This window comes from Zingiber officinale, chromosome 3B, assembly GCF_018446385.1.
Source record: "Zingiber officinale cultivar Zhangliang chromosome 3B, Zo_v1.1, whole genome shotgun sequence".
NCBI classification, from domain to species: Eukaryota; Viridiplantae; Streptophyta; class Magnoliopsida; order Zingiberales; family Zingiberaceae; genus Zingiber; species Zingiber officinale.
In genome coordinates, this window is record NC_055991.1 from 78917938 (window position 1) to 78936862 (window position 18925).

General features: G+C 33.7%; 1 protein-coding gene and 1 long non-coding RNA gene across 33 annotated transcripts in view; both read left to right on the top strand.

The window, feature by feature from the left end:
- Positions 1–18925, top strand: part of LOC122056615 — an 88041-nt gene that overhangs the window by 41413 nt on the left and 27703 nt on the right. The gene's annotated exons all lie outside the window — the stretch shown is intronic.
- On the top strand, positions 887–9555 carry LOC122056619. The gene is made up of 8 exons (XR_006133312.1): positions 887–1294; positions 2393–2498; positions 3586–3716; positions 3828–3894; positions 4738–4845; positions 8297–8398; positions 8904–9283; positions 9377–9555. It is a non-coding gene; the product is annotated as an uncharacterized LOC122056619 (long non-coding RNA).

An 18925-nucleotide genomic window follows, 5' to 3' on the forward strand; every position in this document is an offset into this window, starting at 1 on the left:
CACTCAAAACTCGACGGGTCTATAGCGGGTTAAACCCGCCAATCCACTAAGCTTAAAAAAAATACAATTCAATAATAAGTTATTATTATTGTATTTTATATTATATAATATAAATTATAAACCATAAATATTATATATATAACGGGACGGGTTCGGGGCGAGTTCATTAAAATTCGTAACCCGCCCCGAACCCGCTTCTAAACCCGGTTAACGGGTTTAGACTACCCCGTAACTTGTTTGACCGGGTTTTTAAACCCGCCCCGAACGAGGCGGATTTAATATGGGGCCGGGTTTAAACTCACCCCATTGTCATCCCTAGTCTCGAGGAAGAAGAGGCACACAACAACAACTTTACTACCATTGCACCACTCCCTTTCAAATATTAACCAAAATAATTTTTAAATTAATATACACTTATATTAAAAAATAAAAAAGTATCGAAATACATTATTGAAGCCATATTGTTCAAATTTGGGACCAAAATAACGGTATAACTGAGGTGGTGCATAAAGCTGTGCGGTCCCAATGAGGTGTCGGATAGCTTTATTATTGCCCCTTCATACTAATAAATCAACTAAAAAGAAAATATTGGAGCTAATTTTCTGCTAACCATAGGCAACCTTTTTCACTACGACATCCTAATGTGGGTAGTCAAGTACTTTGGTAGGATTCAAGACAAGAATTAAAGTTGCAACCCTCGACTTGTAGAGAGGGTTATATAACCATAAGAGAAAGAAGTTGCTCAATTATCTTGACGACAACAAAATCTCAACTGCCCCTTCATACTAATAAAATCAACTAAAAAAATATATATTGGAGCTAATTTTCTGCTAACCATAGCAACCTTTCACTACGACATCCTAATGTGGGTAGTCAAGTACTTTGGTAGTTCGAGACAAGAATTAAAACTACAACCCTCTTGACTTGTAGAGGGTTATAACCATAAGAGAAAGAAGTTGCTCAATTATCTTGACGACAACAAAATCTCAACTGCTTTATGTTTTAGCTAGTTTCTCATAGTTCATTTAGTTTCTTTTAATAGTCTAAAATGATGTTTATAGCATGCCCCATCGCAAAATTATCAATTTTATTCAACAAAATAAATCATCATTTGACCCCCTATGTGGTAGTTGATTGAAGACCCTTGATGGTTTTTATTGTACTTGGCAAAATAATTACATTAGTTTTCAACATTGATTTAACTATAGAGATATTTTTAGGGCTGCAAATTGTGGTATTGATTCCAGTGGATGCATACATGGAGCTGTCTTCATGATGCTATTGGAGCTTTTAGGTGTAATTTCTTGCCTGACCTTTTGTGATTTGGGAGCTTGCTTTTTTGAAATCTAAGATTTTTAGAATTACTTCAGGTAACAATTTATTAATTGATGGTACTCCTCTTTGGATTTACTTTTGTATTTTGGATCCTATTCCATAGGAAGCTCTAAATTTTGATTGACTTGGTAGAATCGGTATTGTTTCAACTAGCTCTTGTGCATCTTGTGTTCTAGAACCTGTCACTTTCAATATTTTTCTATAGAATTTGAGAAATGATGGATTAGCAAATTCGACGGTATTATGGTATTCACTCCATGTATCTTTTGTAATGCTCATATTCTAGAATTGCAAGCTTAGTAATGAATTAATATGTCGCACAAAGATGGTTTTTCATGTTGATTTTTTGGGTGTTGTAGTATGCTTGAGTTGGTTTTGCAAAATTTTTGAGTTTTCCTTGGCTGCTGAATTGTAAGAGAAGAAAACTCTGTGCCTCATATTGATGTAGTGTAGTATCTAATTGTGGTACTCTTGGAATGCAATCATCTAGTGGATGCATGCATGGAGTTGTTCTTATGCTGTGATGGGAATTTTTAACTCCATCATTAACTGCGGGCCTTTTGACTAGCCCTTTTATTTTTTGGAAACTTTCTTTTCTTGGTTGGTATCTTAGATTTTTGTAACTGTTGGAGGTAACAATTTTATTGATATATGTGATGTGATTTTTCGGGATATGTACTAGATTTCTTTTGCTTGAAATTGAACTCAGTCTACTTGCTTGGAATTTTTCTGGAGGAAACTTTTTTTAAAATTTTGGTTAACTGGCATTTAACTCAGTCTACTATGCTCAACTGTTATGGTGTGTCAAAGTTTGAGTTATGTATCTGAAGGATTTTTTATTTAATTTTTTGCTACAATAATAATGGATGAGTTATGGTTTGGTTAGTGGAAGCTTGTGGGCTCCCTATGAAATTGGTATGAGCAAGATTTTGGTATGTTTGTTTCTTTGAATTTGGTTCTGATGGCTTTGATTCTTGTGTATATAAAGTCAGATTATTGGCATTTTGGTCATTGCAGTTTGCTTTATATGTTGCTAAATTATTATTGCTAAATGCAGTTGTGACAGGTTATCTGGGAACCAATTCTTGTTCAAATTGACACTTGATGTAAAATTCATTTCTGATCTGGACCAAGCCTTGATTGGAACTTCCTTTCTTTTGCTGGTAACTCATTCTTCATAAAAAAACACATTAACTTTCAACAATTGTTTATTTCACACTAGTTTCACAAGCAGCTAGTATCATGTTCTATCTTATTGACTTTCGTAGTTAACTCTATCTTATTGATACATATATATTCCTGCAAGAGCTCTTTGAGCGCTTGGCAAATATTCTAGAACAATATAGTCTATGCTATCCTAATTTCTGACTATTATTTTTCTAACTTTTTCTATTTTACCATTCTGCTGATAAATTCTTTGATTTTCTAGATATTATCATCGTTCAAATGGAGGTTGATGGATTTATTCCTTGGAATAATTTCTTCGATACTTAATAATTAATTTCCAGAAGTGTCTCCAACTTGAGCAACTATATGATATTCATATAAATGAAGAAAGTTATATCAGATTGCCTTATAGAAACATTTAGCTCTAATTATTTCTTCTCAGTAACTCAAGCCAAAGTAAATCCCCTGACTTTTTCTTGGGAAAGTTGGAAAGGGCTTTGTTTGTTGAAGTGATGCTAAAACCAATAGATTGTGGTCAGTAGTATAGCAAGAATGAATCCCTCCTTAGTTCTTCCATTTGTTGCATCTAGGTGTCAGATAACCTTAGAAAGTGTGAGTAACTGTTATGATACTGCACTTAAAAAAAATGGATTACCTAACTGAGCATATAATAAGTATGCCCTTGGGCATTAGTATCATCGATAAACATTCTTTCCTTTTACTTATGTGAAATTTTCTTCGTCATGTTACAGTAGAGTGAAATAGTCTATTTGCCTCAGTTGGTGAATTTCACAGTTTGGTGCTTCAATAAATGCGTTGCTAGGAAAAAAGAATTATGGAGGATCAAATTTTTATTTCTGATTAAAAGGAAAGGTTCCTTATAAAAACAATAAAATAAAATTATTTAAAATCCTATATCATGAGACTTAGTGCAACATAAACCAAATTATCTAAAACAATAACATTTTAAAATTTATTTTACTGGATATTGACTTAGTGCAAAATTTATTTTAAAATTGGTCTATACATTTTGTGTTCCTGATATAAAAATATTTGTAACCCTTTCCACTTGCCGGAGCAAAGCATGCTTTCGAGAACATGTTCAAATGCCAATGTGGGAGATTGGTTTCACCATTTCCACCTCTTCCTTCCCAGCCAATGAGAAAATACTCGTTTGAGTTGGTGATGAACTCTTACCTCGTGAAAAAGCCTTGGTACTGAAATGTTTATTTTTGTCATTTCTCTTGTTACATTTAGACTATTTGTTTCTTTGTTTTTGGTGAACTAACCATGTGTTGTTAAAGGTCTTCGGTTTAATTGTACAGTGTGGGGATGCAGTGTGGAAAGGTCTCCATGTGTACAATGGAAAAAAGTCTTTAAGCTTAATGACAGGTAGTGTTTTTATCCATCCTACTCTTTAATGTAATGTTGCTCAATATATTTTAATTTTTCTTCATATTGTTTGATGTTCCAACATGAGAAGAGGTTAGAATTACGATTGCTATGCTGTTCAAACTTTGCCAAAGCAATCTTTCAAAATAGTACAACTAATTCTAGGCTTATCTTAAATGAAATAATTATTAAACTTCTTTATTAATCATTCTTTTAGATAAAAGGTGTTCCCTATTTACAAATGGGATGTTTGATAATGCTCATATTAGACTCACTCTAGCAAGAAGGTAATCTATATAATAGGTTGTCGATCAACTATCCACTTAGGATCCATCCTACTCTTTAATGTAATGTTGCTCAATATATTTTAATTTTTCTTCATATTGTTTGATGTTCCAACATGAGAAGAGGTGTCTAGGCTTATCTTAAATGAATAATTATTACTTAATAAACTTCTTTATTAATCATTCTTTTAGATAAAAGGTGTTCCCTAGTTACAAATGGGATGTTTGATAATGCTCATATTAGACTCACTCTAGCAAGAAGGTAATCTATATAATAGGTTGTCGATCAACTATCCACTTAGGATCAAATGCGTGGAGCTGAAATTATAGCTTGTATTTATCTACAAGAGTCATTTATTTCTTAGAGGTTACTTCTGGTATGAGTCTAGCTTTGAAACTTTATGGTTGCACTTTGATTGGTATATCTCATATCACACTACAACATTTTGTTTTGTGTAGTTCATTGTCATTCTTATTCTTTGTTTTTCTATTTTTTTTTCCAAACTTCCTTTTTGACTCTAAAATAATCATTAACTAGTTCATTGTCCTATTTTGTCAGAATTTTCTTCTGGTCAATGCAGTACTTGCTAAATGGAAACCGCAGGTTATGACTAATACAGGAGGATTAAGATTGGCTACAAAAACTACTTGTCATAACTCACCCAATGTAAGAGAATTCTACTACAATTTTGTTCTTTGTTGAATTATTGATTATACCCTAAATGATTTGAAGTATCTAACCTTTTGATTCTACTAATAAGAAGTACAAATCTTAGTTTGTCTAGTAATACTGCAAGCTTCACTTCAAAGCTTTCAAAACCACTGATATGAAGGAACGAAGCCAATTTGGTGTGTAACACTATAATGGAGCATACTTTCTAGCTCAACAGATGCAAAAGTGATTATCACAAGTTTCCATGCCATGCCAATTGCTTTCAGGCCCACCTGTGTGTGAGATGTCTCCAAAAAATATTTGAGCAACAAGGGCTTTCTCCCAATATCGATGTTGGTCGCACCGAATCAATGGGACAATCCTGCTATTATAGTAGCATCATAGAATCCCACTACACAATCCTCCCATGCCTGCTCCATGCAAAAGTGATTATCACAAGGTTCCATGCCATGCTAATTGCTTTCAGGCCCACTTGTGTGTGATGCCTCCAAAAAATATTTGAGCAACAAGGGCTTTCTCCACAATCCTGCTATTATTGTAGAATCACAGAATCCCACTACACAATCCTCCAATGCCTGCTCCATGCCAAAGAACCTCACATCCTGCTCCATGACAATCCTGCTATTCCTTGTGATATGTTCTTGGAGATAAAAGATTAATGATTTGTTTCTTGAATGTTAAGGTGTAAACCTTAAATGTGAACTTTTAAGGTAGATTCTTTTGCTAAGTAGCTTTCACCAAAAAACTTCTCTTGAACAATGCATCACCAATTGAATAAAAAACCGAGTTAGCCAATAAACATTATGCCCATAAACCTATTAAGGAGCCAAAGATTTAGAGCTCTCTCTATCATCTGTTATAATCTTGTTTGTGTTGCTCATTCTTGAAATCTCGATACTAGGTTGATACTAGGTTAGCAGACTCCAATGCTAGCTGATGAAGATTGTACTCTAGTTACTAACGACGGTTGGTGAATTGTCATAGTCAACCACAATGAATTTTTCTTAACAATCTTAGTAGAAACACTAGACTTTGTATAAGTTTTGTTTCTCTTGTTTTTCTCAATTCTCTTCATCTTATCCTCTTTTTCATTTCTTTCGTTTTCATTTCTTTCTCCTAATCTTCCTCTTCTTCTATCGTTGGCACTTATAACCTTGTGATCAATGCGAATTGAATTAGCACCATCTTGTATCGTCTAATGGTTTTCTAGTTGGCACCGGAACCTTACCATTCCACCACACCATTGATATTGGCACTAGAACTAGTATTTTAACCTTGCATCATTCTATAAAATATAAGCTCCTTTAAAATGTAAGGTTTATTCAGGAACCAATTTGTTGAAAACTTCAATTAGGAGAATCATGTTAGACTCATCAACTTACTGCCTCTGCTTCTATTAAAGACCCTCTTATCTTTTTATCTCAATTCAACTTAGGTCTACTTAATCATGTTATTTCTCTATTTTTTTTCTCTCTAAAACACCAGTTAGTTTACATTAACTTTTAACAAAAAAAGAGTTCAACTTGCATTTTTCTCTCTCTATCATCTAATATTATTTGGATGAGATAGATGAAGTGTTATTACAATTCAAGGTCCTTGAGGACTTGAATATTATTTGGATGAGATAGGGTAACAATGAAAGTTTATATGGATTTTCTTCACCTGATAGAATAGATGACTCAAAAAAGAAAGAAATAGTAGGTTTTCAAGTTGAGTGATAACAAGGTATGCTCAATGGCAAAGATTTCAGTTTTTTTTTTGCGTAAAGTATTTACATCTTTTATTGTTTGCTTAGTGAGCTAATTACTTCTTTACGAGTCAAATCACTATAAATATCTATTTGTTCTCTCCTTCAATCCTTTTGATGTAGCTTTATAGTGTGAAAAAAACCTTGAACACTAGTAATTGAACACTCCTCTTTGGTTCACAATTAACCTTTTGTGATTTGGGAGCTTGCTTTTTTTGAAAGCTAAGAATTTTATAATTGCTTCATGTAATAATTTAATCGATATATGTGACGGTGCTCGTCTTTGGGCTTCGTTTAAATGATTTTAAGGATACATATCTGGATTTTCTTTTGTATTTTGGATCATATTCTATAGGAAACTCCAAATCTTGATTGTCTAGGTAGAATCAGTATTGTTTCAACCTGATCTTGTGCAGCCTACCACTATTTTTCTATAGAATTTGAGAAATGATGGATTAGCAAATACGACGGTATTGTGATATTCACTCCTTATATTTTTTGTAATGCTTATATTCTGGAATTGCAAGCTCGCACAAAGATGCTTATCTTCTGCTTAGCTTTCTTGGGTGTTGTAGCATGCTTGAGTTGGTTTTGCAAAGTTTGAGTTTTCCTAAGAAGAAAACTCTGTATTGAGTCTGTCTTGATGGTGGTACTCTTGGAATGTGATCATCTAGGGGATGCATGCATGGAGTTGTTTTTATGCTGTGATGGGAATTTTTAACTCCGTCATTGTTCTTATGCTGCGAGGCATGCATGGAGTTGTTCTAGCCCTTTTATTTTTTGGAAACTCTCTTTTCTTGGTTGGTATCTTAGAATTTTGTAAGTGTTGGAGCTAACAATTTTATTGATATATGTGATATGATTTTTTTTTTTGGATATGCACTAGATTTCTTTTGCATGGAATTGAACTCAGTCTACTTGCTTGGAATTTTTCTGGAGGAAGCTTTTTTTTTTTGAAATTCTGTTTATCTGGCATTTATCTCAGTCTACTATGCGCAAATGTTATGGTGTCAAAGTTTGAGTTGTATCTGAAAGACTTTTTATTTTAATTGTTTGCTACTGTAATTGGATGAATTACCGTTTGGTTAGTGGAAACTTGTGGTCTCTCTATGAAATTGGTATGATGTGTTGTTTAGAGCAAAATTTTGGTACATTGTTTCTCTGGATTTTGTTCTAGTGGATGCGGTTTGTTTCTCATGTATATATTGTTGGCATTTTGGTCATTTGAATTTACTTTTATATGTTGCATTTTGGTTGTATTGAAATCGGTATGATGTGTTGTTTAGAGCAAGATTTTGGTACATTGTTTCTCTGGATTTTGTTTTGGTGGACGTGATTTGTTTCTCGTGTATATATTGTTGTCATTTTGGCCATTTGAATTTGCTTTATATGTTGCATTTTGGTTGTATTCAAGAAAGTTTTTTTGATATGAACCCATCTTACAAAAATAGAGAAGCCAAAATAGTTCATTTTGATAGTGCAGAAATGACGGAGAGGGCTGCTATACATGCAGCATGCAAGTTTGCCCATATCTAGCTATGTGTATCTATCTTGACCTAATTTTCTACTGTAATTTTGATAGATATTTATTGAAAGAACAGTCTGAAGATAGTGTACTTCTAATATTTACTGTAAGTGGTCAACACTACAGATGGATATCTAACATTTGCTGTCGTTTCCTTTTTCATAATAATGTAGGAAGCTTAGAATATGATAGATGGTCAAGTTCATAATCAGACATGGAAATTGGAGTCAGCTGCTACGATTGAGCCTCCTTCTCATGCTAGAAGGAAAGAAAAGGTACACATGCATAACACATGGAGATCATTGCAATCATCATTTGCACGGATTAATTAATAAAGCTTTTTTTAAAAAAAAAATTATCTTCACCTAAACCTAATTCTTTGTGTATTAGTTTTGAGAAATTAGAAAAATGATAATAAGGCAAAAGAATTACTCCAACACCCCCTCTACCCATATGTTAGAATAATCATGGCAATGATATTGATGGTTTGAGATTGATTGTTAGATAGAGTATGAACCATTTAGTTTTTATTAACGGTCAAGGAGTGTGAAATTATTATCATTGAGCTTACTATTACTTGGACTCAGGTGCTAGTGTCTGGTACAAATGTGCTACACAATTATTTCTTAAAATTCTTAAAAATGATCAATAGTGATATTAAGTATCCACCTAGAGTCTCTATTTGAGTGTTAGCATTGAACACGAGTATGATAGTGGGTAGATGATACAATGTAAAGTAAACACTTTTAAAACCTTTTTCCCACCTAAGCTCATCTGCAGTGGTTTCATCTTGATGATGCGCTTGTCCCTCGGCGAACGGCTAGAGGCCAGTCTTTGCGCTGGACAAGGAGGCCAAGGCACCGGTCAAAGTTATGAATGTATGATCCATTGTCATATTTGATGGCTTGCTCATACAGTTCAGCGGGGGAGAGGGTTGTAGAGGATGTGGGTGAACTTGAGGGCGTTGTCGCTGACTCTGATGGTCGGTGTCAAGAAGTGGTGGTGCTCGGTCGCAACCTTGGCCGCCTCCGCTTTCCTGGCCGGGTCGACACTCACCACCTTCGACCCTATCTTCCTCATCAGCGACGCCGACGAATAACTGATGGATTGGAGCTGGAGCTTCTGACACTCTTCCTCGGAGATGGTGGCGAATATAAAGTGTATGGACGCCTGTTATGGTTTAGTTTTGTTTTCTTTGAGATTTTTAGCCTCTTGTCAAAATCACTCAACTATGGGTTTGTATGACTTTTCAGGGGCTAATTAATGGATTAGTTGAAATGCGAGAGAATAAGTTGCTTTGGGGTTAGGCGAGTTCATTGCTCTCACAAATGAGGAGACACTGAAGGAGTTCGTTAAGAAAAAAATATTTCAAAGTGGGTTTGTAAAACAAGATTCATGGCTTTAAATATTCTTGAGAATAAATTTCAAACTATAACCATATGATCTATCTAAAACAACTTACCTAAGTAGTTAAGGAAAAATTTGCCTAAATAAATATTGTGTATGATGAATTTGTTAAATTGAATTTCCATCAATGCTACTATTTTTTTACTAATTTTCTTCTACCATATACTTGTTTGGAAGGATCCAATTAAACAATATCTTGTCCCTATCTTTTTTTTTACTTTTGATTCTTTTGATCATTGTTTCCTGTTCACTTATGTTGGGCCTGAAATTTTGTTGGTCTTCCCATATGGAGTGCTTAAGTCATGTTATCATATTTGAAGTAATGAAATAGTCAATAATTGTGCATTGCATTGAGATACTGACGTGCAATCTTATTTATTCTCGATACATGGAAGATAATGAGTCTTCCATCTCTTGGCACAATCCTTCCACACTATACCGAAGTTTTCCATCTTTTATTGATACTCTCAAAGATGCTTGAACGATGAATAGGTACAAATGTTAGCATTGGTATATGTACCATTTTTGCTATGCAATTCCAATGTCATTCATTTATTTTTGTATGTGAAAATAATACCCAATTTGTGAAACCGCAACCAAGACAATCAAAAGATTACTCTGGTTTCAACTTGGAAAGGAAGGAAATGTATGTTCACAGCTCGTGCAGTCACTTATCTTAGCTTCTCAAGATGACTCAAGTTTGGTCAAAAGGAGAGCCCTCTTTGGCATAAAGGCCTATGAAAGGTATACATTTTAAATGGCTGACCGACTTTCCCCTAAATCTATAAAGAAGCCATATAGAAATTTGCATTTTCTAATTGTTTCCATGATTGCATTAGGTAAATCCTGCATTAGTTATTTGTAAGTCTTTTGATTCTAGGCCCAGCTATTGCACAAAGATTAAAGAATGGGAGTGACTATGTATTCCGCTGAGCGTTGTGCTTTGCATGTTTTTCAGTTAACAAAAGATCAATGTTATGTTGATTTTGTTTATCATAGTTTTTCTTAGGCCTCTTTGAATTCTCCGAATTCTTTGACTACTGATTCAGTTTCATTAGAGTAGTAATTTAAGCATTTTACTTCCAAATATACTGCAATCTATTATTCAATTTCATTAGTGTTATGCTGTCATATTGAATTGTCTTTGACTTAAATATATGGAACTACATGAAAGTACCATGCTTCATTCACCTATCACCTTAAAGCATATTATTTTTTGGTTCCTTCAAGTGCTCACCTAGATGTTCTAGAAAATATATCTCACCAAAAACTTGAGAAGAGTCAAATAAGGAATATAGAAAGTAGCTCGATCAACGTTATATTCATCACTTGTTGTTGGATCATTCCAATTGTCAGAAATTTCATTGTGATATCATAATTTATATAGAAATTTAAAAATTCTACTAAAATTGCAACCTATATGAGTTTCGATCAATTTTCACTAAATTCTACTAAAATTCTAGCTTCTTTTTCAATTCTCATTATCATACTTCCTGACACTATTTTCTATTATTAGTTCGTTGTTACCATATTTTCTCCCAATAGATTTTTCTTTTCAACTTTTCACCCGTTTTTCATTTTCATTATAATTATCACTTGCAGTTTTTCTTTAATTTCATTTTGTTTTCAATAATTTTTATTTCTTATTATGCAATCGATCATTTGTTGTAGGTGCAGACATCCAATCTACAAAGTTATACATGACCAGATTAGATGCTAGGAGAATTTCAAAGCTTTTTGAAAATAGGTATTTCATATCGGTCAATTAATGAACTTTGTCAACTTATAAATAACTGCTACAATTGATAATGACAACATGCTCTTTCTTTCTAGATTGGGATTCTTGTTTCCACTTGCTTATATGTGGATGATTGATGAATGTTCTCTCTTTTTCTTGAAATTTGATAAGGTAATTCATTGTCTAATCTCATTCTTTCTTTTTCGTCAGTCTAGTTTTCACTTTGAATGACATGAGAATGTTTTCTTTTCTTCAAAGTCTAAAGGGTAGATTATGTTGGTATCTAATGTTTTGATCTTTGATGTTTTTTCTTGTTGACTTTATCTATTTGCTTTGGACTCTTATTTCTTTTTGTCATTTTATTTATTTTCATAGTAAATTTTCTTAATTAGTTTAACTATCACACGAATCCACTTTTTCCTGTAGCAATTTTCTCTACATGATCAATTTTTGGCTACACATTGCACATGAGTCATTTTGTGCTGCTAATAGTGAACCGAGAAAACTTCCTTCCATTACATTATCCAACCTTAATTTTGAAGGTTTGACATGTCAAATCTCATTTTTTTTCTTGATCATGATCTATGTTCAAACTTTTCCCTAACTAAATAGGTGCAATAAGTGCTTCGATGTCGTAATACTACTTTCTTCTATTTCTTATAGCATTGGAGGATACTTTAATGTTCTTCACATTCTCTTGGAAGTTAGAAAAATTATTGTCCTTGGGTCAAGTATAATATATCTTCTAAACTTCAAATTGTTGTGGTACCTACGGTATTTAACTCATTCCCATTGGCACCACTCTTGGTTTCTTTGTTGCACTCGGCTATCATGTGACTAGCTTTTCTAAAAAATATTTTTTATCTTGAAAGTTAATCACATGTAACTAGTAGGTAAAGTTCTAAGTTAATTTTCTTTTATCTCTGTCCTCTTTCATGTTTTGCAAGATTTGTCTGATGCCATCGTAAAAATATGTAACAATTGTGTTGATGTCTTTACGGTCGTTAAATTTGAGGCCATATATCTTTATGAGCTTACAAGAAGTATCCGTCTTTCCCAGCTTAGCAAGCCTAAAATCATTCGTAGAGCTAGTCAGATTGTAGTTTTTGATGCATGAAGAAATGAGGTTTTGGAAAGTGTTGCAAAGATCATTTAAAACCACTTCGAAACATTTGTTAGTCACAGGAAGTTTGTTGTTACTAGAGTAGTTGCAATTGCCATCCAAGCTTATTGCCAAGGTACTTTTGTAGAAATTCTTTTTCTATAAAATGCATATTTCTAAGGCTAAATATAGCATTGTGGAAGCTTTTGAGGGTCATCATCAAATGTTTACTTTTTTTTTTAAGCTGAAATAGTTTGAAGAAATTGGCTTTTTGAAAAGGTAATTATTTTTCTTTTTCTAGGTCCAAGGGATATTAACAAACTTCTTTGTAGAGTTTGAGCATTGTGGTAGTCACTAATGAAGAGAATAGTCGATCCATGTTGTAGATATAATTTTAAAATTTCATTGGATAGATGTGAATTAATGTGATAACATTAGTTCCACTTTTTGCTTATATAATTTTTTTTACTTTATTCTCTTGGGTTGTAATTCTTTATATATATACTGATCAATTCCCTTATGTGCATAGCTTAATTCTATTGAGATATCGAACTATCTCCGGGTTGAATTGAAATTCTTATCCTATTAGACTTCTTAATATTGTCTAGTGATCTTGGCTTTCTGATATCATCGACATATCCTCGGGCTATATTATTCTATATCAGCCCCTGGGCTAGGCTCTTTTCTCAATAATTCTTTATATATATACTGATCAATTCCCTTATGTGCATAGCTTAATTCTATTGAGATATCGAACTATCTCCGGGTGTGATTGAAATTCTTATCCTATTAGACTTCTCAATATTGTCTAGTGATCTTGGCTTTCTGATATCATCGACATATCCTCGGGCTATATTATTCTATAACAGCTCCTGGGCTAGGCTCTTTTCACAAATATCCCTAGCAGATTGGTTTTCTCAACTTATTGGTATTTTATCCTCAGAAGTGACTTGTCTCCTAGTCTTATTGGTATTTTCAATATTATACCTTATTGATCTGCTCGGTTGGGACATTATTGGACTTCTGGTATTCTTGGCTTTCTGGTTATCATCCTCCACACCAAGGGATCAAACTCCTTTCCCCGGTCGGGACATTATTGGACTTCTGGTATTCTTGGTTTTCTGGTTATCATCCTCCCGACCAAGGGATCAAACTCCTTTCCCCGGTCAGGACATTATTGGGCTTCTGGTATTCTTGGTTTTCTGGTTATCATCCTCCCGACCAAAGGATCAAACTCCTTTCCCCGGTCGGGACATTATTGGACTTCTAGTATTCTTGGTTTTCTGGTTATCATCCTCCTGACCAAGGGATCAAACTCCTTTCCCCGGTCGGGACATTATTGGACTTCTAGTATTTTTGGTTTTCTGGTTATCATCCTCCTGACTAAGGGATCAAACTCCTTTCCCCGGTCAGGACATTATTGGACTTCTAGTATTCTTGGTTTTCTGGTTATCATCATCCTGACCAAGGGATTGAACTTCTTTCCCTGTTGGAATATTATTGGACTTTTGGTATTTTTGGCTTTCTCATTATTATCCTCCTGACATAGGGATTGAGCTCCTCTCTCCAGTCAGGACACTATTGATATGCTGTATTGGGATATTATTGGACTTCTGGTATTTCTGGTTTTCTAGTTATCATCCTCCCGACCAAGGGATCAAACTCCTTTCGTCAGTCGGGACAATATTGGACGTCTAGTATTCTTGGCTTTCTTGTTATTATCCGCCTGATATAATGAGCTACTCCTATCGGTCTGGATGGATCTTCTTAATGGTTGTGAGATCAAGCTCCCTTTCTCAGTTGGATTATTATTCTGGTACATAGATATTATTATTTTTCTCCCCGGTCCAAATGAAATGGATATTCTTGTATTATGGCTTATTCTTATTCTTATTCTTAGCGTGGGATCGAGTCCTTTCATCTCGGTCCAATGAAATGGATATTCTGGTATTCTTAACATTTTTATTATTTTCCTCACGACCAAGGATCTAGTTCCTCTCACTGGTTAGGGCAAGATGGGAAAAGAGGGATTCCTTTTGATTTTTTTTACTCCAAGGTAGTAGCTGATATTTAATCTACCAAACTAATTGTTACCATTATTTTTGGGTCATTGAATCCTATAATTTTATGTATTTCTGCATTTTAACTTTACATCTTTCCTATTTGATGTTGATATTTTTGTTTGTCCTCTTCTCATTCACATGTTGTTAATTAATTTCTATTCCAAAATTAATAATCATTGCTTTCAATAATGGTGTGAAATCGATGACAATTAAGTAGATTCTCTTAGCCTCGGTCCTACTTATGTTGTGTTGAAGCTTATAGAAAGAAAATTCTTATGCACTTGTTTGTATATGTTCCTGCTAACCAATTAAATCTTTTGTTGCTTAAATTTGTCAGCATTTGTGATATAGGTGTTCTAGATATCCTAATGATGTATGATACATTTTCAACATCATGTCAATCAATTGTTATCCGAATATTTGATCTTTTTCTTTGGTTTTCAGTTGCTTCTGTTGCTGTCTGTTATTTTATATATATGTCCTTTCACATCATATTATTACTTTAGAATTTATAATTCCTTAATATAATGTCATACTTTTGTTCTTGTATATTTTTTTTTTGTGTTTTATCAACCCCCTTCATTAATAATATCTAATACTCTTATCAAAATTGATACACTTGGTTTAAGTAAAGCACTGCAAGATGGTTCCATGGTTCTAGTTATGCTGCTTTTAGAATATATATCTTTATCATTGGAATTTATGTTGCATATAATCCCTTTGTTGGCTTCCTTGTGAGAATTTCATTCTCTCATTGCTTAATAGATTTATGTGATTGTGTGCCTAGTGAGATGACTGCTCCAGGTAATCTTTTTTCACGCCTTCTTGTTTATCTTTGAGCCTTCAATTTGTGTCATCTCCTTGTTCCTAGTAATTGACACTTGTTTTTTTTTCATCCTCAAGGAAGATTGTTATGTTGGATGGGGTATGTATTGAGAGGACTATTGACTATATCAAGTAAGTTCTTTCTTCCAAGCAACATGTATGCAAGGAGCATGGACAAAATCATTTAGTCATCCTTTATGTGTTTTTAAAGTAAAAAGAAAGAACATTTGGTTCAGATAAGCCAATTTAAAGCTTTATATTATTCTATCTCACTATCTTGTTATTGAGATCTTAAAGATTGTTCTTAGTGCATGATTTGATGAATTACTTTTGACATAATATGTAGGACTTATTAGACAAACATTTAAATAATTATAGAGAAGTTTCTAGGTGGAAATTGAGACTTGGATTCTAAAAAAGTTTCTTCTATTACTAATAGAGGTGATGCCATCATTCCTTGACGGGATTGGAATTCTCATTAGACTTCTCGGTATTATTCCAGTATTCTTGGTTTTCTAATATCATCGGCATATCCCTGGGTGTGATTCAAATTTCTATCTTATCAGATTTCTTAGTATTGTCTAGTGGTCTTGGTGTTATGATATCATTGACATAAATTCTTATATTATCATACTTCTCAGTATTATCCCAATGGTCTTGGTTTTAAGATATCATCTATATATTTCCCGACGGGATTGAATTTCTTATCTTATTAGGTTTTTTGGAATTGTCATTGGGTTTTCTTGGTCTTCTCATTATTATGCCAAGTTAGGAGTTCTCTTATCAGTTTTTTCTAATTGGATTTTATTCGGCAATGTTCCTTATTTTCACAGATATCCGACAGCGGAATTGATTTTCTGATCTTATTGGTATTCTTATTTACTATTTCTCTCCTAGTCCTTATCGTTATTCTAAATATTATCCCCGACATGATTGATCTATTGGTTTTCTCAATATTATCGGGACATTATTGGTCTTCTGGTATTCTTGTCTTTTTGGTTATTATTATCCTCCAGACCTCGAGATTGACCTCTTCTCAATTAGGATGGATCGGAGTTTTGGCCTTCTTAATATTTTTACTTGTCCCATGATTGTGGTATTCAACTCCTCTCTCCAATCACATTATATTGGACTTCTGGTATTCCATGCTTTTTGCTTATCATCTTCCCAAGCAAGGATCAAACTCCTCTTCCCCGGTCAGAACTGTGTTGGACTTCTGGTATTCTTGTTATTCTTATTATGTTCTTCATTTCTAACTTTTCTCACTATTAGCTATGAGTTTCAATGTTTTGGTCTTAAGGCTTTGCTTTTAGCCATATGCTTGTGTAATGTAGGCTTCTCTTGTTTTCACAAGTTCCATATCTAGTATCTTCTTTATTTGTTCGAGAATGTTCATGTATTTTTGAGAATTCTACTATATTCATATTTTGTACACTTTTGTGTTGTAGTTCAATCAAGTTACAATCAAATTATGAGGGAACTATGTCAGAAATTTTCCTTACTCTAGGGTTCTTTTACTTTTATTTATTAACATGATTTGATGTTTGCTTACTTGTAGATTGAGTCTATTTAGACTTCGAGGTAGTAATCAGTAAAAATGTCATTAGTTAGCTTCATTGATAGTATTCATGAGGTTCTAAATGACTATATATATATATATATATATATATATATATGACAAGCTTATTATTCTCGCTATTCTTATTATGATCACGATTTCTAGCTTTTCACTAGTGGCTATGATATTCAATGTTTTGTTCATTGGGCTTTGCTTTTAGCCATATGCTTGTGTAATGTGGGCTTCTCTTGTTTTCACAAGCTCCTCTTCCCTGTTGAATTATAATCCATATTCACATATTCTTGGAATTCTTTTGCTTATCATCTTCATGGTCATGGAATCGAGCTCCTCTCTTCGGTTGGATTATAATCGGTATTCGGGTATTTCATGCCTTATTCATGGCCGTAGCATTGAACTCTCTCCCCGATCAGATTATAATTGATATTTAGGCATTCTATGCATTCTTTTATTTATTATCTTCTTGGGTATTGAGCTCTTCTTGGTCGGTATTTATATATTCTGGGCCACTCTTGGAGAAGCAAATTGTTGGTGTTTGCTCAAATTTGGTAACCTATTCTCTCTTTCTTACTTGTCTTTTAATTTATACTGCACTCATCAATTGAGACTATGCTAAGTCTTGCTCATTTCTTTTGCTTATCATCTTCATGGTCGTGGAATCGAGCTCCTCTCTTCGGTTGGATTATAATCGGTATTCAGGTATTTCATGCCTTATTCATGGCTGTAGCATTGAACTCTCTTCCCGATCAGATTATAATTGATATTTAGGCATTCTACGCATTCTTTTATTTATTATCTTCTTGGGTATTGAGCTCTTCTTGGTCGGTATTTATATATTCTGGGCCCACTTTTGGAGAAGCAAATTGTTGGTGTTTGCTCAAATTTGGTAACATATTCTCTCTTTCTTACTTGTCTTTTAATTTATACTGCACTCATCAATTGAGACTATGCTAAGTCTTGCTCATTTCTAGCCCCATCTCTTTCTAGTTGGGCATACGAGATAGTTGTTGCTTTGCGTTTTATTTCTGTAAAAGATGTACATGCTGAAGGTCAAGTTCTCAAAGGCCCTTCATTGGGTATTTTTGAGCAAATAATTAATGGTCTATCAGTGTCATGTAAAGTTCGACCATTTTCAGCAGATATGTTTATCTTTATGTTTCTAGTATTTTTCTGTCTAAATTTAGTTATCATTCAACTTTACTTGTTGCTAGTTTCATTTCTGCTAGGTTATTGAGCATATTCTGCTTTGTCCCAAGAAGATTGCTTGCATTTCCCGATGATTGCACTTCCTACTTCTGAGCCTCCACGGCTACTACATCTGGGAACTTCTGATATGACAAACACTTCTGACATTTTTTCTAGTATTGGTTTGTTGTTAAATTATTTTCTCCCAACAGATTTTTCTTTATAACTTGTTCACTAGTTTTCATTCTCTTTATTGCTAGAGTGTAAGTTTAATTTATATTAGTTTTAGCTCATGGGCAATTGAGTGTAAATTCTTTTAATGGATATGTCTCTCTATTGTACTCTTAAAATGATTGGTCATATCGAAAGAGGGTTCATTGAGGTGCCTCTTGGAGCTACATGGGTTCAGCAATAATGCGAGCTTCGGGATCTGATACAATTCAGGTACAATGGTTTGCTAACTTATTATGATATTGTGAACTTGCATTTATGTTATTCTCCTTAACAGATATCATTTGTTTTTCCTGTTAATGGTGGTTTTACAATGGAGTTGGCTGTTGCTTAGTTTTGTTCTAGTGGAATTGGTTGCCATGAAGTGACTCTTGTAGATTTTGAGGTAAACAATGAAGAAACTAGCTTTTTCTTGCCATGCATCTTATCATTAAAATGGAGTGATAGAAAGATCTGAGGTGTCAGATTCACACTTGCAAGCATCAAATGTGTTTGCCATGTCATTGTTTTTCTTGTATACTAAATTACTAATAATTTCTTTGCATTCTATTTTGAGTAAACATGTGTTGGAAATGAGATATCTTGGTGATTGTGGGGCGATTCAATTTTCTTACTAGCTTTCTATATTTCCCAGTGCCAATTAATAGCTCTCATTGTGCTAGTGCTAATTTAACA